The sequence below is a fragment of the Anolis carolinensis genome, chromosome 2 (genome assembly GCF_035594765.1).
Source record: "Anolis carolinensis isolate JA03-04 chromosome 2, rAnoCar3.1.pri, whole genome shotgun sequence".
NCBI classification, from domain to species: Eukaryota; Metazoa; Chordata; class Lepidosauria; order Squamata; family Dactyloidae; genus Anolis; species Anolis carolinensis.
The window spans coordinates 144,718,001-144,740,425 of record NC_085842.1 but is presented as its reverse complement, the minus strand read 5'-3'; the positions used below and the strand labels follow the sequence as shown (position 1 = coordinate 144,740,425).

Genomic DNA, 22,425 nt, shown 5'->3' with positions numbered 1-22,425 from the left:
AGATTGCGGATTTGTTTTCAATGGAAAACAACGTACCCAACTGCATTTACATAAAATACTTAACTGACATACTTGCACAAAAATCTACAACATAGAAGGCTGTATTATACAAGAACAAAGTGAAAATATTGCCAGTGTTCCTAAGGACATCTGCAGTTCCCCACAGCACTTTCCAGTTAATTTGTAAATATTTTTACTTGTGCGCCAACTGCAACCATACCTCGTGAAGTCTGACTTGACCACGGTGGTGCATGCCTTAGTTACCTCTAGACTGGACTACTGTAATGCGCTCTACGTGGGGCTTCCCTTGAAGACGGCCCGGAAACTACAATTGGTTCAGCGTTCGGCGGCCAGATTAATAACAGGGGCGAGCTACAGGGAACGATCTACTCCCCTGTTCAAAGAGCTCCACTGGCTGCCGTTCACTTTCCGGTCCCAATTCAAGGTGCAGACCATCATCTATAAAGCCCTAAACGGTTTGGGACCCACCTACCTTAGTGACCGTATCTCCTATCATAAACCTGCCCGATCCCTTCGTTCATCTGGGGAGGCCCTTCTTTCGCCACTGCCTTTATCCCAGGCCCGTCTTGTGGGAACGAGGGAGAGGGCCTTTTCTGCTGTGGCCCCCCGACTGTGGAATTCACTGCCCACTGAGATCAGGCAAGCCCCCACCTTGTTAGCCTTTAAGAAAGATCTAAAAACATGGCTTTTCCGATGTGCCTTTGGGGAGTAAATGTTATATACCTCTTTGGTTATTCCCCTTGGATTCTATCCTTTAGACTGCTCCACCATTTTATATCCCTGTTCCCTTTATTCGTATGCCTCTCTCTCCCGGGTTTTTAATTAAGTGTTCATGTGGCCCGCCCTGTTTTTTACTGTTTTCTCTGATTTGTGCTGTAATGTATATGATTATTTTTGCACTGTTATATTGTGTTATGATATGTTGTTTTATTTTGTTATAATTGTATGGTGTCTGGGCATGGCCCCATGTAAGCCGCCCCGAGTCCCCGTTGGGGAGATGGTGGCGGGGTATAAATAAAGTTTTATTATTATTATTATTATTATTATTATTATTATTATTATTATTACTTCCTTTATAAATTATGTGCCTACTGCAGCCTTCTCTAAACGGTTGTCCTCCAGCTATATTCACCTGTAGATCCCATCACCCTCAATCAGCATAGCCAATCACTTGGAGGTGAGGAGGTCTGGGAAGTGCAGTAAAGATAATAACAGTGTGAGTTATGCAAAACTGTGTTTTCAACATATCAGGAACAGGACACTTGAGTGAAAAATGTAAATGGGGGAGGGGGTATATAGATCTGCAGCCATTACTACACTGCAGTCTGCATGATCTCTAGCCAGCATAGCGTGATAATGGGAGTTGTTATCCAGGAATATTTGGAAGGCCACATATTTCTCATATCTGACATAAACTATTCTCCAAAGATGAAAGACTGACCAAAGTCTTTTTGACTATTGTGTAGCTATCAGTGGCATATCAGTGTATGTCTTTGAAATACAGTAATGACACAGAAATTTTATTTTGCTTGGAATTATTTCCTTTGTGCCATAATCTTCAAAATACAGGATAAAGAGGTCTGGGATGTAAGCACTTCCATTGTCACTGGCAGAAGCTATAAATCCAGGTATGTTTTCTGTTAACAGGCATTTTCCCAGATTACAAAGGATTCTGTTTTAACTAATCTTATTCTTTCATGAGTGATTAGATGCTTGAGTTACATTAATCCTATTATTTAAAGCCCTAGCATTTTGCTTTTCCTCTTTGTGCCATTCAGCTTGAATTTCTCAGAACACATCAGAGTATTTTGGAAAGGAATTTGCCCTATTAACAAAAATGGTGCACAGTGCAAATGGCTGTGTCCCACTGAAGTGTGATATTCAGAACAGTACTGATGAACTAAAGAGCACCAAATGTTTTAAGGTGAATATTTACTCCTTTTTCTTACTAAAGTTATTAATGGACACAGAATTATTCATATATAACCTATATAACAGACTCCTTGGAGAAGATATACCTTCCAATCTTAGAACTCGTACACTTCTGGACACTTCGAAAAAGGGTCAATAACAACTGGGGGAAATTCTCAAAAGGAAAGTGATGTTGATTTTTCTGATGAAGTGAGCTGCTGACCATGAAAGGTTACAGCAAACTAAAGTGATTAGCTTTTCAGATATCACCAAACCTTTGGTTGTTTCTTCTGGGACACATTTTCCAACTCAGCTGAGTTGCACAGTTCCCCCCATGCCTGACTGAACTGCACAGTTTATGTACATCTACCATCTTGTCTGAGTTGCTCTTTCAAACGAAAAGAAACTACACAGACCACACAATAATTCAGTACTAATGTCAATACTTTATTAACTGTGTAATTGTATAAATGGTTGAACATCTTTTGACTTCTGCAGGCTAATCTGTGCTCTGCGTCAATGAACAACACTGACACTTATACTGTCATGCAGTAATCCAGTAAGACACAGCTCAAGCAAGCATTTTCAATCCCAGTCAAGTTTATCTCTTTAATATCCTACAGAAGACAATGCATTAGCCTTAAGGACAGGGAACTGAAAGGGCACATTCAGTTTCTGTTCTCAGGTCTCAGGGGCTGCATTCTAGTGGTGGGTCAGGCAAAAGAGAAAAATGAAGAAGGCCAACAGATTTCAGTTCACAGAACTTGCTGGCAGCAACTCAAGCTCCAGAGAAATATTTCATTTTTAAAAACAAAAGCTGAGGAGCTACTAAATAGGCGATGTCGCTCTCTAGGAAATATCAGAAGAACACACTGGCCATCCAATCAATCTAAGGCTCCCCAACTTTGCTCGAGCTCATGTAACAGTGGGCAGGCCAAATGTAATAGGTGAAGGTTAAGTGCTTAGGTCAGGGGCTGCACAGTTATGTCAGAATTAATGTTGTGGCGCTCATCTGAGCCATCTCCCGCCCCCCATAAGAACTGTTTGGGTTTGGCCTAAGGAGGACATTATCTAATATGCTTTAATCCAGTATGAAGAATGTGTGAGTTGGTAGCATTGTTAAACATTCTACTTAAAATTGTCATCTTAATTCCTCTTGACCAGAAAGCAGAAGATAAAGTTGGTTGTGCAGAGACACAACTGAGAATATTCTGGGGAAGAATGAATTAGTATTCCTTCCAGATATCTTCTGGAGGTCATAGGGACTTTTGTCACTGTTGTGCGACAACAATGAAGACTACTGCCTAGTTGGCCTGGTGGTTGAACCGCCTCTGCCCCTACTCTCTCTGTCATGGCACCATTTTCTACCTTTTTGAAATGGCAGTGGTAGTTTAGGCAGCCCCAAGAGCTGGTATTGGTGCTTTCCCCTCTCTTGACTTATCCACAGTTGAAATAAAAGTTCATAATCTTGTCCCCAAAGCCTGCTTTCAACTTCTACATGAGATTGACTTAAGTTATTTTTAAGAAGCCATTTAATCCAGGTCGGGACCTGGATTTAAGAGATCTGGTTGGCTGCAGAGAGACTATACAGGCACCTCACAAACCAACTGGAAGCTGGGACCATGGCCACAAAGATCTGCTGCTTACGGATTGATCCAATCAAAGGAATAATTTTTTTCCTACCTGCTCCAGGAAGATGTGCTGAAAAGAAGTAGTGAGAGCAGTTGATGAGAATCGACACAAGAGCAATTCAGGGTAAAGCAAAAAAAAGGAAAAGTGAGTGTTCATATGGTAATACTGTGGTTTCCTCTGGAGTGGGCATGTTTGTTGATCTTCTGGCTGAGCTGTGTATGTGGGTTCTTTCTTTGAATGCTTCAGCATTAGCCCTGTCCACGTTAGTTCTGTATTTCTTCCAGATTCCTGATATGCATGGGATATACTCTGATCAGCTTCAATTGACTATATGGCTTGATATAGAATTTCTGCTTAGTTTTGTTAATATAAATTCACCTATATGCATGTTGTAACTTACTTTCAGGGTGTACATTTTGTAGATACCCATCCTTGAGATAGCTTCAAATTGGATTTTAGTGTGTGCATAGAGACGCCCTCAGACATGAGTATATAAAGTAGTTCTTTCTGGACTAAACCTTTTTTCCTGTACTTATTTTCTTGACCACATAATTATCTTCCAGTGTTTATTACAATGATAGCACTGTCTCTTGGAGTCATTTGACAAAACACAAACAAATAAAAATGTGAGACAATAAAAAACATTATTTAATAACTACTAACACTTCCAGTCTGTAGCAGGTTGAGAAGGAGCCGAGGAGGTTCTGTAGCAGGGACCAAACTTACTTCTCTAGTTAGAGGCTGAAAACACTGTGTTTCCCATTAATATAAAGCATTAATTGAGGATCCTTTTCCTGGCAGTACACCAAGCTATTTCTGACCAAGTGATGTTCAGAGAGAATGACTCAGCAGACTCCTGGGACCCCTGAAAGTTTGCTAATAACGCCTAAGCAAACTCAGCTGGAATTTTCTATTTGCTTCTGAAATAAGAGAAGAATGGCTGAATAGAGACAGGAAGACCATTTTGCAAATAACTGCTAAGTGCAATCTACCATATTCATGGGACTCCAGGACATTTTCTCAAGCAGGATATATGACATGAACAACTTAGTAAGAGAAGGAGTATGCATGGTTCATCCGAAAATGATTTTCAGTTGCCTTTTTTAATGGCACTTTAAAAACCACTCTTGAAACAGGGGCTTCCTGTACTTTTTTCATTGGGGAAACACTGTTTAATTTATGTCATGTTAATATCAAATGCAAGTACAGGTTGAGCATCCCCTATCTAAAATTACAAAATACAGAATATTCCTAAATATGAAATTGTCCACAAGGATGACTGAGATAATGACACCTTTGCTTTTTGATGATTTAATGCACACAAACTTTGTTTCATTCATAAAATGATTAAAGTATTCAAAATACTTTCAGGTTATGTATATAAGGCATATATGAAATAAATAAATTTCAAATTTAGGCTTGAGTCCCACCTCAAAAGATATCACATTATGTACATATATGCATATACAGGTAATTCAAAATCCAATAAATCTGAAGTTTTCTGGCCCCATATTTTTAGATAAAGGATACTGTATTAATTTTGGTGTCTAGACGTCTCATCCTTAAAGCACTTAAATATAAATGTTATATAAAATGTCACAATAATGGTGAATATCTTTTTTTTAACTGAAGCAATTGGAAAATTAATAAAAGGACTTGAACCAGTCCTCACTACAAGAAAAAAGACCATGCACTTATTATCTCTTCCCAAGACAGGATAGGAAGAAGAAATGGAAAACAGAAATCCAAGCCAACATGAATCGACACAGACTAAGACATTCATGGAAGAGACAACTTCAAATTGGAGATTGGGAGATTGATTCTTTTATGGGGAGACGATAACTAAATTATGAGAATTATAGCCCAAAATAAATAAATAAATAAACCCAATAATCTCTAAACCCTTTCCCAACCAATGTCTCTAATAGCCAAGATCAAGGAGTAACAAACTAGACATGATAGCTATGAATAAATATCTGAAAGGTTGTCAACAAGGAAAAGAGAGCAGGCTTGTTTTCTGCTGTCCTGGAAACTAGACCTTGGAGCAATGGGTTCAAATTACAGGAAAGGAGATTCCACCTGAACTTTAGGAAGAACCTCCTGACTGTGGTGGAAGCTCCTTCCTTGCCAACTATTGAACAGAGGATGGATGGTCAGGGGTACTTTGATTGTGCTTTTCCTGCATGGCAGGGGGTTGGACTGGATGGCCCATGTGGGCTCTTTCAACTTATTATGCTATGATTCTAAAACAAAAAAAGAAGAAGCTATAACTGCACTCAGCAGTAGTAATCTCATGCACAAATTGTAACCAGAAGCTCTTATGGAGGCATAGGTAGGCTAAGCCCTTTTACCAAATTGCTCTATCCATGGATGGGCATTTAAGCAACTGTACTGATGTTCTATTTCCACGTCAAATCTGCCAGAATAAAGATGCAAGGCATGTTCTGCAAAACTGGCTGCCCTCTGGGTGAAGTATTGTTTTCCGAATAGAACTTACTGTTAGGAGGAGTTATTGCACATCAGAGAAGAAATCAAAGCACCTCAGAAGAAAAAGGTATTTGTGCAATGCATATACTGTCATCCTTTTGAACATTCACTGCACTAGGTGGTGAAGCTTATTTAGAAGAATAAGCTTTCTAAATTGGTACTATAGAAACATCTTGCTAACATGGCACCTGCTAATGCTCCAGAGAGATGGAAACATGGAGCTTAGAAGCTCAAGCCTTAAGGCACATCCTTCTGTTTTCATTCTTTAGGGAAAGAACGACTTTTAAAGAACATACAGCAGTCCCTTTATACTTTCTATCCACTTCGAAGCACACAACCTTTCTTGTTTCCATTGTCATACCCCAAGCCTGTGAATATTACATAAGGTAAAGGTTTCCCCTTGACATTAGTCGTGTCCGACTCTGCAGGTTGGTGCTCATCTCAATTTCTAAGCCGAAGATATCCATAGAGACATCCAAGGTCATGTGGCCAGCATGACTGCATGGAGCGCTATTACCTTCCTGCTGAAGTGGTACCTATTGATCTACTCACATCTGCATGCTTTTGAACTGCTAGGTTGGCAGAAGCTGGGGCTAACAGCAGGAGCAAACCCCCTCCCCAGATTAAAATTTGGTCAGCAAGTTCCACAGCTCAGCGGTTTAATCCGCTGCGCCACAGCACTTAATTTCTCACCCAGCAAGAGTCTCTCCTTTTTCTCACAAGCATTCATATAGGTTAACTGAGCTTCTCAATTAGTGAAAGCTGTTTTATAAATCCACTGGATAAGAGGGTCTACCATTCATATTCCTTCAAGATAAAGTCATTTATGTTATTTGCTTAAGAAGATATTAGTGCCCAAAGAAAGTTTTGCAAATGAGCTAAAATGTATTATAGTGTTACAAAATTCATCAGGCATTAGCTTATTTAACACTTCCATGAAACCTACACTTTAGTGCTGACATGCCAGAAAAGGTAGTTCTTCCCAAAATTTCCATGGGAGTAGCTGAGACTAATGCAGATATTTTCACATCCCCCTCCCCTCTAATATCTTATGAAACCTATGAAGACTCAACAGTTCATGAGTATGACATCCAGCACTATGTAATATAAGAAGTTCCTTTTTAGTGATATTGTTTTACGTGTAGGATCACTATATATTCTGTAGAGATATTCCTATTTCTTGTGTAGAAAATATTGTGATTTGGGATTATTATTTTTTTGCACAAACTTTGTACATGGTTGGTTTGCAAAGAAAAACAGCTTTTTTTGTGCAAGATACTATATTTCCTGCAATGCCATTTTCTGCATAGAAAATGCTTTTTTTCTGGACAATATATCCACTTACAAATTATGTGCTGAACAAAACCCAAACTGTGAATATGTTTTGAAAACTTTTGTTTTTGAAGTCTTTCTTGCAGTAGGAAGGAAACACTACAGCCCTATTGAGCACATGCCTTGAAAGCAATGCTGTTACAAGGTATTTTTAAGGGGATGGAGGCTTAAAAGAATCACTGCTCCAGTGTCAAGTTCCAGTTTCCACAAGAACCTTGTTTGACCCTGAAGAAGCCCATAAACACATACACACTCTTAATATTTATTTATGGACAGTGATTTGAGAATGAAAAAAAATGAATACAGTAAATGGCACTGAATGACAATTTTCTTTTACACACATCCCTCCCCCATTTGATCTAATGGACCTGTTATTATCTGCTATTTTTTCTTAATGGGGCAAACTGAAAAGAGCCAGTTTTCAACTAGTCAATTTAATGGGTGCACAAAGCTGTTAACTCTTCTCACTCCCAGTCACAACAAGCCCTGCTCTAAACTTGGGAAAAGGGAGCAACAGCTGCTCTTTTTTTATTATTATTATTTTTTGCAAAAATCTACAAACAGATAGGAAATCCAATTGTGAATCTCTATAACTTCTAACAGTTGGACTTAAGTCTAATAAAAAAATTATATAGTTTGGCCAAAAAGAAAATAATTTTTTAACAGCAAAACAGACTATATCTTATTTCTGTTCAAGTTGATTAAGGATTTCCCCCAAAATTGGGTTGGAGCTTTTTCATGCCATTACAGAGAAAATAAAGAGTCACAAAAGCAGTGGCTTGAGACAAGTTAAACTATCAAACATGTCATGACCATTAAGAAGGTGGGAAAACTTTCAAAGAAGCCTTCTTTCCCCTTCCATAGCCAGAATCATAATGTTCTCTGATAATAAAACCATAGGGGAAGGTAGGCAAAGCTTTTGAACTATGACTTTTGGACTATGCCACTTGCTAGATTCTGGGAGCTGGCAGTCCAATGAGCAACTTCCCAAGCCCTGTATAAGTAGAATTTACTGATAATAAATCATTTAAAATATTTTAAAACAATTTTGATATACATATAATTTTACCACTGATTGAGGATGAAAGCAAATCTGCATACTAATGAGATGGATGTGCTTGCTTATTTTTACATACAAATAAAATATTGGATGAATATTTGATAATACAGGACATAGAGCATCTTCAACATTTTTGATGCCACATGGCATGCTTGATTTATAGCCTGAAGTGGCAGAATATACTCTGTTGGCTCTCTTTTTCTTCTCCTGAATAGGGAACCACAATGGAGTGTTTTGAGGATCTGTACCTCCAAATCAAAAGGTTCCAGATTGCAGGGTGGACCGTGTGTCTGAAATAACCCATATGCGCTAACCTCTTGCTCCCAACATGTTTGGTTCACATATGTGCACACAATCCATATCCTTTCCTCCCCAATCCTGCTGAAAAATAGGTGGTTCATCCTTTCCCCCTGCACAGGTTGCAGGCAAATTCTTCTTGAACTGAATGGCAGATTACTGACATTTTTTATTTCAACTGAGTAGTTTAGAATCAAAATTTGAAGGAAAGTATTTTTGAAATTGAAAACATAGCCATCAAGCAAAGTCAGCATTTGCAAGATTAGCTAAATAAGGGAAGCTGATTTTACCTTTTTATGAAGTAAAGCTGAAGCAGATGTTGCACACCATTGCTAAGAGAATCGTGAAAATCTCTAAAACAGCCACTAGCTGGCAAGCTACACAATTTTTTTGTGGCTCCTCACATTAATTTAGGGAACCCAAAATGGGGTTGTGAGCCACAGGTTAAGAAGTTTGTTGGCTTCAAGGTGGAAATATTTTTCAGACAATGTGATAACTGCAACACATTTTGCATTTAGAAAAATTATTTGGACTGATAATTAGTGCATAGGTGGGATTTCTCTAAGTGATATAACTTAAGAGGGAGTACTTACTTTCTGGATTATGTTGCACTGAACTCAAGCATCACTTAAGGGGCTTCACTTTGAGTTTTCAGCAGTTTAGCAAGGACTGGATAGGAATGGATGTGTGTTACTGCTGTCAACAATTTGAAGAGTAGCTTGCTACTTTGGCAGTAAGGATCTGTTTTAGTGAAAACAGCAGCCTAAACCCAAGCTGTGCATGCAGTTGTCTCCCACGCATTCTTTACATCTCAGGTGATGCTTTGTTTTATAACACAGAAAAGCTTCTCAATATTCAAAAGTGCCTCCATCTTATGCTGCAGTAAAGGTCATTGGTGGAGGAGAATGAGTGAGAGGGGAGGGCAAATGAGGGGGGAGCAGGGAAGGAAGAAATCTAGCAGTCTGGTGGCTTTTTTGTTTATAGAAATCAACCATATGTGTCCCCAGTAAAGATGTTAACAGGCCCGATCTGGCACAGACAGTGAAGAAAAGGCAATGGCATTGAGAGAGACTGTGCTTTCTGAAAATATCCACAGAAACACTGCACCAGAAATTTCCTCTGATATGCTGGAGATCAGCATCCCCATCATTCACAGACTGTCAGGGCTGCATCCCAGACATACACATGCGTGGAATTCTAAGCACAGCTGAGTTGCTTCCAAGACTCTGCTCAGCAAGACCAGAAGACTATTTTTGTTCAGAACTGCTTATCATGTGGTTGGCGATACAGCACAGAGACGGTGAAGGCAATTACCAGGGACCCTACACTGGCTCTCACTGAAGCATCCTGCTCTATAAATGGATGACATCAGAGCGCAGTAAAGGTGGTGGCGACGGCAGCGGGGGCAGCAGCTACACCTATTGCAGGAGCAGCAATAACCACCCGGAGTTATCCCTGAACTGACAGAGGAATGAAAAGAGAATTGGTGTGAGGGGGAGGGGAACTTTGGAAAGCCGTCAGGTTGTTGATTGATTACCAGTTTTCTGCTGGCCTCATGAAAGTCATGGTGCGACCGACAATGAAGGCATCGAATACGGAACGGATCGGAGATTGTTCAACTGTGAGATGAGATGCAAAGCAGGCCATGCGTGTTCTCTTGAAGACCAGATCCACTTTAACATAAACCAATGGGGCTAGGCCTATAGCAAGAGGCCCCTAAAAAAACACCCCTGAAGCGCAATTCTATTCTAGCTGCTACAGAGTCATTTTGTTTTGGTGTTGCTCAAACCATGGTCATTCCAACCCATTAGAAGAAACAAGACTGAAGCTGCACAGTGTGGGCCTAATCAACTTTGTGTCTGGACTGTTTCCAATTGGTCTAAGATGGTGTTTTGATAAAGGCTTGTGCCCTCCCTCCTCGTGGGAATCAACATTTCTCCTACAGAAGCATGTCAGTGCTTCAGAGCCAAGACATTTCAAATGAGACAAACCAATAATATAATTGCTGGGAAAAAACGTAACAGGAAGGCCCTGAGGCCATTTTGAAACCTAGTGAAGATTAATATAAACATGCCAATATCAAGAAAGAAAGAAAGAAAGAAAGAAAGAAAGAAAGAAAGAAAGAAAGAAAGAAAGAAAGAGATTAATCATTTGAGAATTGCCACAACGAGCAGGACAAGCACAGGTATCAGCCATTCCTTAAGCTGGGGTCCTTCCTTAAAGATGTCCTCCTTGACATTGGAATTTGGTGGCGGATTTCAGTGACATTGTAGGAAGACTGAAATACTGACATTTTTGCTGGATGCCTGATTGGACAGACTGCATCTCTACTTGATTCACAGTGAGTAATATTTGTAATACCAGTAAGATTGGGGCCCTAATTAAGTGTTAACCTTGTTTCTGCAGTGCAGGGTGTTTCATAACAAGATACATGGATTGGTCCTTCTCTTGGGAGAAGGGGCAGAACACATGTATGCCGCTCTGGAATTTTAAAAATTTAAATTTTTTATGCATATTCAGGTCAGAGCCTTGCTTAACCCAGTTGAAATGTAAAAATGCATTGACCCGAATGGCAGTCTTGTAGTGTCGTTAAATGGTTTCAGTTTTCTTAAGTTTGATTGAGCTTGTTACTCTTCTTTATCCAGCTGACCAAATACTTTTTTAAATATGGCTAGTAGATGCTGCAAAAAAACCCCAACAACAATTACAGCAGATCTATAGCATTTCAAGCAGTATTTTCTTGTTGTAGTTTGGAAGGTCATTTCATCAAATGAAAATCCTGATCCACTTCTCAAACATACTAAAATACCTGCCTTCAGAGACCCAAGCTGACCCATAGAAATTTATGGATTGAAACATGTATGCCCTATATTGGATTATGACTGATGGGTAACAGGTGTTTTTGAATTACAATTTGCCGAACATTTGTTTGCAGTGGCTCTAGGAGAGCAAAGAAAATATGTCAGGAGCACCTTATAGAAAATACTGTTTTCGGTGTTCCCTCGACATTTATTATTCTTTTGGATGTTTCAAAAGTTCCTTAATTTGGGGATTGTTCTTGACCTTTGTGTTCCTTTATCTGTTTACTAGCTGTGCCCGGCCACGCGTTGCTGTGGCATTGTCTGGTGGTGTTGGTGAGAAATTGTTGAGGTAGTGGTGGCACTGAATATCTGTTGTATGGTTGTCTTTATGTTTAGTATGCACACTGAAGTGGATTATATGGAGTGTGGAGTCAAGATAATCCAGTTCAAAGCAGATAATATAAGATGGATTATATAGCTGTGTGGAAGGGCCTTGAGTCTACACTTCCATATAATCCAGTTAAAATCTGATAATCTGTGGAAGAGGCCTAAGTGAGGCCTAACTGTGCCTGTCCCCTGGGCTGAGGAGGTTGCTAAGAGACCAAGTGGGCGGAGCTTAGCCTTCAAATTGGCAGCAATTGGATAAAAACTATTATTCCTCTCCCTGTAATTAGGACTTTATTTTTCTTTTCTTTTTGTTATATCAACCTAGAGCCGTGAATGATGGGTTGTGTTGTCAAATTTTGAGGTTGGGGGGCCTGTAGTTTTGTTGTTTTGTCCGCTGCCCTGATGCCATCACTCTTTTATATATATAGATTTCTGCAATAAGCAGATATACATTTTCTGTGGTTTTTTTTTAATTTACTGTATTAATTTGCCAATGTAATGTACTTGTCTGTTGGTACTTGTATATTTATAGGATACTGTATGTACTGTGGCTAAACTGCTTGCACTCAATACATTAGAAAGTATTAACATTTCATCTAATCTTCCCTAAAAGAACATTTGCATGGTCAAAAGCCTCTGAATGTGGAAAAGAAATGGGACCATCCAGAAATAAGATAGTTTGTATGTATATACAGTAGTAGTATATACATGTCTGAAAATGTAAAGTGAATAATATCTTCTAATGTCCTTCTGAGGTTCCAGGTCCTAAAGAATATCAAAGAGATTTTTTAAAATCCCAAGGAACAGCTCTCAGTGTTTAGAGAAAATTCTGGGTTTGTACTGAATGCCAGACAGGAAGACCTACATTTTATTCTTTGAGGCTGAAAACCTTAAATTTTCATGCACATTTTCTGGAAAAGGGAAAAACCCAAAGGGTCTAAATAGAGCATATAGAGTGCATCATCCCACCCAAGGTGCAATCATCCTGTCTTATTCACAAAATTCTGAGGAAGCCTGGATGTCATCATCTTCCATTTGTACCTGCCTCTGTCTGCCCATTGTTGCTTCTATGGTTCCCTTAGCACAGACAGTCTGTTGATGAATGTCTCTTGATTGCTCAAGTTAGGAGATATCCATCTGGAAGCTCACAGTGTGTGATTCTAATAATTAAATCTAGTGATTCAGGACCAATGAACTGAATGAAACAGAGGAGAGGCGGAGAATTAGTCTGCGTGAGGCACCAATAGTATGCCTTAGAGTTGGGTCAGAGTCATGGGTGCCAAAATATTAAAAAACAAACTATCAATCTTAACCTTAACTCTGTAGTACTCTCTATACCTGAACATAGAATTACAGTATGTCAGAATTTTTTTTTAAGTGAATATACTCCAAACCATTTAAAGTATCCTGTTCCAGGCTGGTTAGTGCACGCTACAATGCTTCTTTGCGGGTTCCCCTTGTTCCTCTGCTCATATAGGCTGCACTGCCTAGTGCTTTCACTTTGTGAACAAATAATTCATTTGCCTATATGAAAACCTCTTTCTCAAATATAATGTCAAGCTCTTAAAACCAGTTTCCAAAATTCCCTCTGAAACCTCCTGTTCTTTCCACTCTTTCGACATCCCATCATACTCCAGAATAATACAATAAACATAATTTAAAGCAAGTCTATACTAACCAGGAAGATTTGATTCTCAGTGGCTGGGATCAGCATTGACAGGGAGGAGAAAATAGAATAGGGCTTCCATCCCATTCATCGATTCCAACATTTCACGAGAATACTTGTAATATTGTAGCCTCCTCCTAGAAGACTAGAGTCTAAGATTTATCCAATCCATCCATCTTTACTCATTACAGAAGAGTCAGGCTTGTCTCCTGCATTCATTCAATTTGCAATTGTCTATACTTGATTATTTAAAATTATTTTAGTGCATTATCAACAGTTCAAAATATACCTCCATAACTCTATAGCAAGCTAATGCTCCTTTGCATGATCTGAAATAAAAATGCACTTGAACAAAATGAACCTTCCCTAGTAATAAATGGCAAGAGAGTCTTGCATGGGTGGTAGTAGGAAATAATGTCCTCCTGAGCAGAGGTCGAGGGTCAAGAAGCTTTCTCGAAGATAAAACAAAAATGCACCAATCATCAGTCTAAATTTCAGTAAATGTTTTTATAAATACCATCATGTTAATCTGTTGTAACAGAAATTACTTCTGTGCTGTTTACAAAGAAGCAACAAATTAATTATACAATAACCTTTTGTAGTTCCATTAGGTTGATTATGCAGTGCCAAAAACAGGAAATGTAGCATCAAGAAAAGAGATGACAGTTGTGGCAAATTTGCAGAAAATTGATACATTTTCTACTACCAGGACGGTATAATCATAGAATCATAGTATCATAGAATAGTAAGTTGGAAGAGACCTCATGGGCCATCCAGTCCAACCCCCTGCCAAGAAGCAGGAAATCGCATTTAAAGCATGGTTTTCATGTTGTACTAGAACTCTGAGGAACACGATTCAAATCCCTGCTTGGTCATGGAAACTGACTGGATTACTCTGGACAAGTCAAATCCTCCCAGCCTCAAAGGAGGGCAAAAGCAAACTTCTTCTGGTCAGATACTGCCAAGAAAATCTTATGATAGGGTTGCTATTCATCATAAACCGTTTGAGGGCACACAACAAAAAATGACACACAGATAAACACATTATTACCGTATATACTCAAGTATAAGCTGACCTGAATATAAGCCAAGGCACCTAATTTTACCACAAAAAACTGGGAAAACTTATTGACTCGAGTATAAGCCGAGGGTGGGAAATGCAGCAGCTACTTGTAAATTTTAAAATAAAAATAGATACCAATAAAATTACATTAACTGAGGCATAAGTGGGATAAATGGTTTTTTTTAATATTTACCGTATTTCAAAGAAAAACAGTAAGCTAACTCTGTAAGTGCATTAGTAGGGTCAACAAAAACAATATGGTATCAACAATAACTTTATAATAATCATCATCATTATCATCAACATCATCAAAAATAACAACAACTTCATTTGTATCCTGCTCTATCTATCTCCCCATGGGGACTCAGGCGGGCTTCCAACATAGTAACAGGCAAACATTCAATGCCTATATAATCAATGCAGAGCTAGATATAGCTCTATAATTATATATACTCATTTCACATTTGCATTTCCTCCCTGAAAAGTTTGCAAATCCTCTCTTTATATATGTGCATTTCCCTCCTGCAATATTTGCAAGTCCCATTTATCTATGTTTACATCTATCTAGACATCTCCCTGTGTGTGCATATTTAAAAGGCCTATATCTATATTAATATCTATCTATCTAGACATTGCTCTATAGAGAATTATATCTTTAAAGGACTTGCAGAGACTTGCAAACATGTGAGGGGAAATTCATATATAAAATTAATGTATACATATAGGTACAGATATACAGGTACATGGAAATCTCTAGATATCTATATGTATATAGGATTTGCAAAAACCTGCAAACATATGAGGGGGAAATTCATATATTAAATTAATGTATTTGTAGGGGGAAATCTATATATTATTTACAAGCTTTGGGGCATGCATTTGCCCAAGGAAGAAATGCAAGCAACCCCCCCCCCCTAAAAACAACTTTGGCCTCTTTTCTCCTCCCCTTTCCCGCCTCTTTTATTTATCCCTTTTCAAACTCTAAAAGTAGCCAGAAAAGGCTTTTTAAAACTTCCCTGCCTCTCCCAAAAAACCCACCCCATTTTTGTTTCCTTAGGAATAAAAAGAAATACACACCTTCTGTTGCTCTTCTTTCCCTCCTTCCCTCCCTATTGACTCAAATGTTCTTGCAATAATAGTAATAATAATAATAAATCCTGCAAATTTGCAAGAGTCTCTCTTTTTCTTCCCCTTGCACCCATGCAATCTTTCTCTTCTTCCTGGCTTGTAAGAGGCTCTCACTCACTCTCCTTTCACTTGTGGAAACATTCTCTTATTGTCTCTCTCTTAAAAAATAAGATAACTCCAGCCTGGGAGGAGAAACGGAGAAGGGAGGTTTTGGAAAAGAAAACATACTGTAGTCTCCAGGCTCCGCTGCCTGGCTTGACCTTAACCCGATTATAAGCCGGGGAAGGCTTTTTCAGCTCATAAATGAGGACTGAAAAACTCGGCTTATCTTCGAGTATATACGGTACTCTAATTACAATAAAGTAACAATGTTATGTCATAACAGTAGGAACACACCTTATATCCAAATGCTGTCTGTGGACAGACAAAGTCAACGTTTCTGATGTGCTTATTTCTTATAGTTATTTATCTTGAAACTGGACTTGGGCTGGAAAATCCATCAAAGAGAGGACACTTTGAAATGAAAGGGCTGTCCTCTGTAAAGCAGAGCACCTGGTTAAGATAGCGTTAGGAGAAGGAAGGGAGGAGGGAATGCAGGTCTTGTCTTAGGAAATGGTCAGGTCAGATCTGAAGGAACAGAGAGAGATATTCAAAAGCAGATCTGGGCCATACCATGCTGTTTGCATAGAAATTGTTTCCCCATCTTTTAAATAAGACTATGTTATGTTAAAAAACAATTTCCATAAAAGATGGTTTCTACAGATGTTTGTCATGAATCCAAGGCTATTTAACATTTTCATTAATAACTTGGATGAAGAAGCGGCGATTATATTCATTCAATGTGCATGAAATATGAGGAATTGCAAGCACGACAGAGGACAGGATTATCATTCAAAATGACATTGGAGCAACTGGGTTACATGGCATAAAATGCAATTAAAGAATGACAAATAGCATAGTATTAGACACGAGAAAAAAAAAAACCAAATGTATAACTAACTACAGAAAAAAATGAAAATTAGCCAGCCTCTACCATCCCCAAGAAGACTTTGGGGATTACATTGCATCATAGCCTGAATCCAGAATCAATAGCACAACATTGGAACAACAACAAAAGCAAATCCTTGAATATTGTGTCCAATTATGATTATCATATTTTGAGCAGGTTGCACTGAAACTGGTAAGAATTTTGAAAGAAGCAATAAAGATGCTGAAGGATTTAGACTGCATATGGACAGGACAAAGGCAGCAGGAATGTTTATCTCCTGAAAGAGTAGGAAGCAAGGTGACTTTCAAATACTGAAACAGAGGTTACTAAAGACTGACTAATGCCCATCAGACTCAGAATAATGTGGACAAATAGCAGTATATTTAAAGTAGCATGGAAGAAAAACTACCCACATTTCATCCATAGACATTTCTTTGGAGCCATACACGCTCCAATCTAGATTGAAAAGAACGTGAGAATGGAAGGTCATTTGTGACGAGTCATAAGACCACAATAATAGTCTAAACTGTTTTGCTACAATCACTCCAATACAGGGTTTCAACATGGCGAAGAGAGATATGTTCATCCCGGCTCATGTTACAGTTCAACTCCCCGAGAGATTTGTGCAAAGGCTAGTGGGGGGAGAACTCCTAGGAAGGACATAAGCAGTAATAACTAGGGATATTGGCCCCAGGGGCAATACAGCAGAAGAGACAGAAAGCACATCTGGAGAGACATGATCTTTATCATTCTTATTAAATGGAACTGAATGAAATTTTAAAAAATACTTTTAGAAATATACAACTAATTTTCAGTGAAGTGTGTATAGCCACAACTATTTGTTTATTTATTTATGCATTCCTTCATGTATTTATTTATTATTTATTTCACATTCTCAATGACATGTCTCAGAACTGGAAAAATATTTCAACCACAACCTGTCAAGTTTTTAAAGTACTGTATTTAGTTAAGATACTTGTTTATAGTTCCAAGAGATAAACACACAATAGTTAAGTTACTGTGAGGAATTCTAGTTTTAAAGAACAAGTCTTGCTTATTTCTCAGAAGCAACTAATACATATCCTTCACACTAGTTTTAAAAGGAGGATGATATACACTACCTGCCTCTAGCACAAAATACATCTATCTTTTGGGTTGTTGTATGTATTCCGGGCTGTATGGCCATGTTCCAGAAATATTCTCTCCTGACATTTCGCCCACATCTATGGCAGGCATCCTCAGAGGTTGTGAGGCCATGAAAGCCTTCGACAACACACCTATCTTTTATTTACCCTTTTGTTGCTTCCAGCAGAGCACAAGGCAGCAGAGCAAGGCATAGCAGTAAGATGCACTCGATTCAAGTGAGATTCCTTTTCAAATACAGTACCTAGTGTAACTATGAATGTAAGTGAAAGTTACAGTTAGAATTAGCATAATGTAATTGTTTTAGCATTGGACTATGTGTCTGGAAACCAAGGGTTGACTCCCCATTCAGCTTTGGAAAGCCACAGGGTGACCTTGAGTGAGTCCACTTGAACATTAGGAAGAACTTCCTGATGTTCGGCAGTGGAACTCTCTGCCTCGGAGTGTGGTGGAAGCTTCCTCCTTGGAGGCTTTTAAATAGAAGCTGGATAGTCATCTGTTGGGGGTAATTTGATTGTACTTTTCCTTTATGGCAGAGGGTTGGACTACATGGCCTAAGGTGTCTTCTAACTCTTATGATTCTATGAGTCTATGAGTTACATTATTCTTAGAGGAAAAAGAAAATCCTCTCTGGACAAATCTTGCCAAGAAACCAAAGAGTGACATTCCTTTTCAGGAATTACTTCAAGGCACACAACAGCAAAGGTAGAATTATAATGTGATGCAGTTGTATTTCTTTTAGTCCAAAGGGGAATTACTTACAAGTAATTCGTTATTCACACCAAGTTACTTCAAGTTCTGTTTCCTGACACTCCTATAAACTTTAAAGTCTTCTACTATGGAACAACAATGGTTAAAACCCTTGGAAAAATTCTTGCATGTGCACTTGAAAGAGAAGTCAAAATATTGTCAAGAAACTGCCTCTATTGGCACCAAACAAAATGTTACAAAAATGGGTCACCTTCAAATTCAAGTGCAATAAGCTGTCTCCCTCTACAGCTTGAAGAGAGGGAAACCTTGTTTCCAGGTAAAAGAGGTACAGAATGTAATGTGTAATGTGACTATATTTGGTGTGAGATAGGACTGAGGGAATAATATCTCCTGGTTCTGTTTCCGTTTAGAAATATATGTATATATATATATCTCAGCTAGGGGCTTTATATTTATAAGGGTACATAATAATCCCATTTTAAAAAATGGATCCCTTGTCCAACTCAATTTGGGCTTGTCATTGTTCTGGCCTCTGAGGGCTAGAAAAGCATTTGCTTGCTTTGTATCTGCTTTATAGCCTGCCTAACTCTTTATGAAAGACCTACAGCATTTAAACAAAAATATAGTTAAAACATTATATGTAAGTTTTAAAATAATTACAAAATGGGACAATTAAAAAAGAATACAACAATATAAAAAACTGACCCTTTGCACCACCCCTCTGCTACACAATGTTTCAGCCAAAGCCTGCCTAAATAAATTGGCCTTAGCCTCTTGGCAAAAGTCAAGGACAGAGAGGGCCAACCAAACCTCCTCTAGGTAGGAATTCCACAATCTGGGAGCCACCAGAGCGAAGGCACTGTTTGGGGTTCTCAACAACGTGCCTATGATGGTAGTCAGACCACTTTGTGGACCCCACTACCACCCCTCCTAAATGTTTTACATTTAGATTGTGAGCCTGAAGGCAGGGAACTGTCAAATTACATAATACTCTAAATCAGTGGTTCTCAACTTGTGTGTCCCCAGGTGTTTTGGCCTCAACTCCCAGGAATCCCAGCCAGTTTACCAGCTGTTAGGATTTTTGGGAGTTGAAGGCCAAAACATTTGGGGACCCACAAGTTGAGAACTACTGCTCTAAATCAATCAATCAATTAATTAATTAATTTATGTTTTGCATAAGAATGTCAAAATTAAGTGAAAGAAGTCCAGTTGCTCTATGCTTCAAGCTGTCTTTTCTATGGTGCTCCTATCTACACAGGTGATTTAGAGACATTCTTTGACTCCTTCAATTCCCAAAAAGAAAAAGAGGGTCATTTCCGAAGCAGGTAGGATTACTTTTTGGCCGCTTACACTGAGACTTGGTACATTTATACTGTAGAATTAATGCAGTTTAACCCCACTTTACAAGGTCTTTAGCTTTCTCTGCCTAAGAGTCCTGCTGACTCACCAAATTACAAATTCTAGGATTCCACAGCATTGAGCCAAACTGCATTAATTCTGCAATGTAAATGCACCTGTTGTTATGACTGGGAAATCCACAATGAAAAAACTGGGCTTCCTTTAAATTGGGCTGCATGCTTATAGTGGGAACAGCACACAGCTACCTTGACCAGGAAAAGTTATGCATTTAAAACGTAACTAACACTGCACATAGAGGTCTCCAATGTGTCAACACTGCTTCCAGCTGCCCTGAAGTTGTGTAAAAGACCCTGCAGCCACTGAATCTCTAGAGTATAATACTTTGGCACTCCCTTCCTGCTTCTTCATGCATACTTTTACTGGATATTTTGACACTTGACACTTCACTGTCTGCTGCAAACTGTGGCCTCAAGCCTAGCAGACTGACAAAAAAAACCTCCTTAGAACAGGAGTATATTTTCCCATTCAGGTCCAGGAATGAATAGCATGATATGGGCTTTCCATCACTGCAAGTATGTTTGCCAAATTAAAAATCAAGTTACCAAGTCTTAAACATTAGAACTAGCTGCCCTCTTAGTATTTCCTTAATTGTTCGAATGCTGCACTTGTAGGTGATGTTCTCCTTGGTGGACTGGTGCAAACACCTTGTTTATCTGAGGAAATTATTACATGAAGTCATCACTTCCACCTGCTCTTGTGGAACAAATGTTGTTTGAAGTTTGTGCATGAGAGAGCGCCCTCTGTGTTGGATGCTTCATTAGTTCATGAGTTTTGGTTGCTTGCTATGGCCATCCAGTCTAACCCCTTATTATGCACAACCAAATCACTCCTGACGATGGCAATCCATAATCCATAAAAACCCCAGAGGAGGAAAAAACACTGCACTTTGAGGAAGCATATTCCACGTAGGAAGTTTTTTCTAATGTTTAGGTGGAATCTCTTTTCCTGTAGTTTGAATCTGTTACTCTGTTAGGGCTCTTCTACAGTGATCACTTAAGTCAGTGTGTGATCGGATCAGTCCTGTGGTGACGAAATGGTGCAGTGATCTGGCTGAACTCAGTGCCATCTCAAAACAGTCTTTCTTAGATTAAGCTAAGTTGGGGTAAAAACCAAATCCTGACCCAGGGGGTTACCAAGACATCTAGGCCAGTTCCTAACCAGAACCAGCTGCAACTGTTTTGATTGCCAGCCCAGGCAAAAATGGGATGGCAGTCCTGTTGTCACTGTCCCCCCTATATCTTGAGCAGCAATGGAGGGGGGGGAGAGAGGAGGTGGAAAGGGGGAGGGGGAAGTTCCTCATTCCAAGCTCCCTTAGAACATGAGTGCTCTGGCTGATGTCATCCAGAGTGCCGAAGAGAAGATAGGTGTCCCCAACCATGATATGGGGGTTGAAGCATGGGGGAGTCCTAGGTTGTTTGCTCAATGGTGCCGAACGGTGTGGCTAGGCAGTAGGGACTCCCTGCCACCTCCGAGGCAGCTCAGGGAGGTCTCTATAAGAATACCCAGATGCCTGATCAGTCTCACATTATGTGTCAGTTTAAAGTGTCCTTAGCATCTGAAGCAGCAGAAATCAAGCTTTTTCTTTCCTTAATATAAACATCCTTTCAAATATTTAAACATGATCATTATGTTCTCTTTTCCAAGCTAAACATATCCAGCTCCCTAAGGCACTCCTCTTAGGGCACCAGCTCGTCAATATCCTTCTTGAAATTGTGGTACCCAGAACTGGATGAAGATCTGACCAAAACAGAATAAAGTGGGGTTATTAATTTCTTTGGATTAGACACTATGCTCCCATCGATGCAGTCTAGAATTGTATTGGCTTTTTAGGTGCTGCGTCACATGTTCAGCATGTGGTCTACTAGGACTCCTAGATTCCTTTCACATATAGTGTTTTCAAACCTGGTCTCACCCATCCTATATGTGTGCATTTCATTTCTTCCTAACTGTTGTACCTTACATTTCTCCCTGTTGCAATTTATTTTGTTACTTTTGGTCTAGCTCTCCAATTTATTAGTCATTTTGGATTCTAATCCTGTCTTTTGGAGTATTACCTAATTCTCCTAATTTGGTATGATCTGCAGTTTTTAAAAGCATGTCTTCTATTCCATTGTCCAAGTCACTGATAAATATGTTGAAAAGAACTGGGCCCTGGACAGAACACTATGGCACCCTCTAGTGATTTCTCTCCAGCATGAAGAGAAGCCATTGGTAAGTACCCTTTGGGCAACCAATTCCAAATCCATGTAGCATTATCATTATCTGCTCCCCAAAAATTGGCAATAGTTAAAGTTTTCTAAATGTCTGAATCTGTTTTAGACATTTACATGAATCTGATGTTTGATGTTTACAATGGACTCTGCAGTAGATGCTTCAGCT

The 22,425-nt window shown here is 39.1% G+C and overlaps 1 protein-coding gene and 1 long non-coding RNA gene across 8 annotated transcripts in view; one reads left to right on the top strand and one right to left on the bottom strand.

The window, feature by feature from the left end:
- shisa6 (shisa family member 6) overlaps positions 1 to 22,425 on the bottom strand; it is a 418,823-nt gene that overhangs the window by 271,323 nt on the left and 125,075 nt on the right. The window lies entirely within an intron of this gene.
- The window catches only part of LOC134297124 (uncharacterized), a 33,215-nt gene continuing 20,385 nt past the window's right edge, over positions 9,596 to 22,425 (top strand). Inside the window, exon 1 of the long non-coding RNA XR_010003879.1 lies at positions 9,596 to 11,081. This is a non-coding gene — a long non-coding RNA (uncharacterized LOC134297124). The remainder of the gene's footprint in view (positions 11,082 to 22,425) is intronic.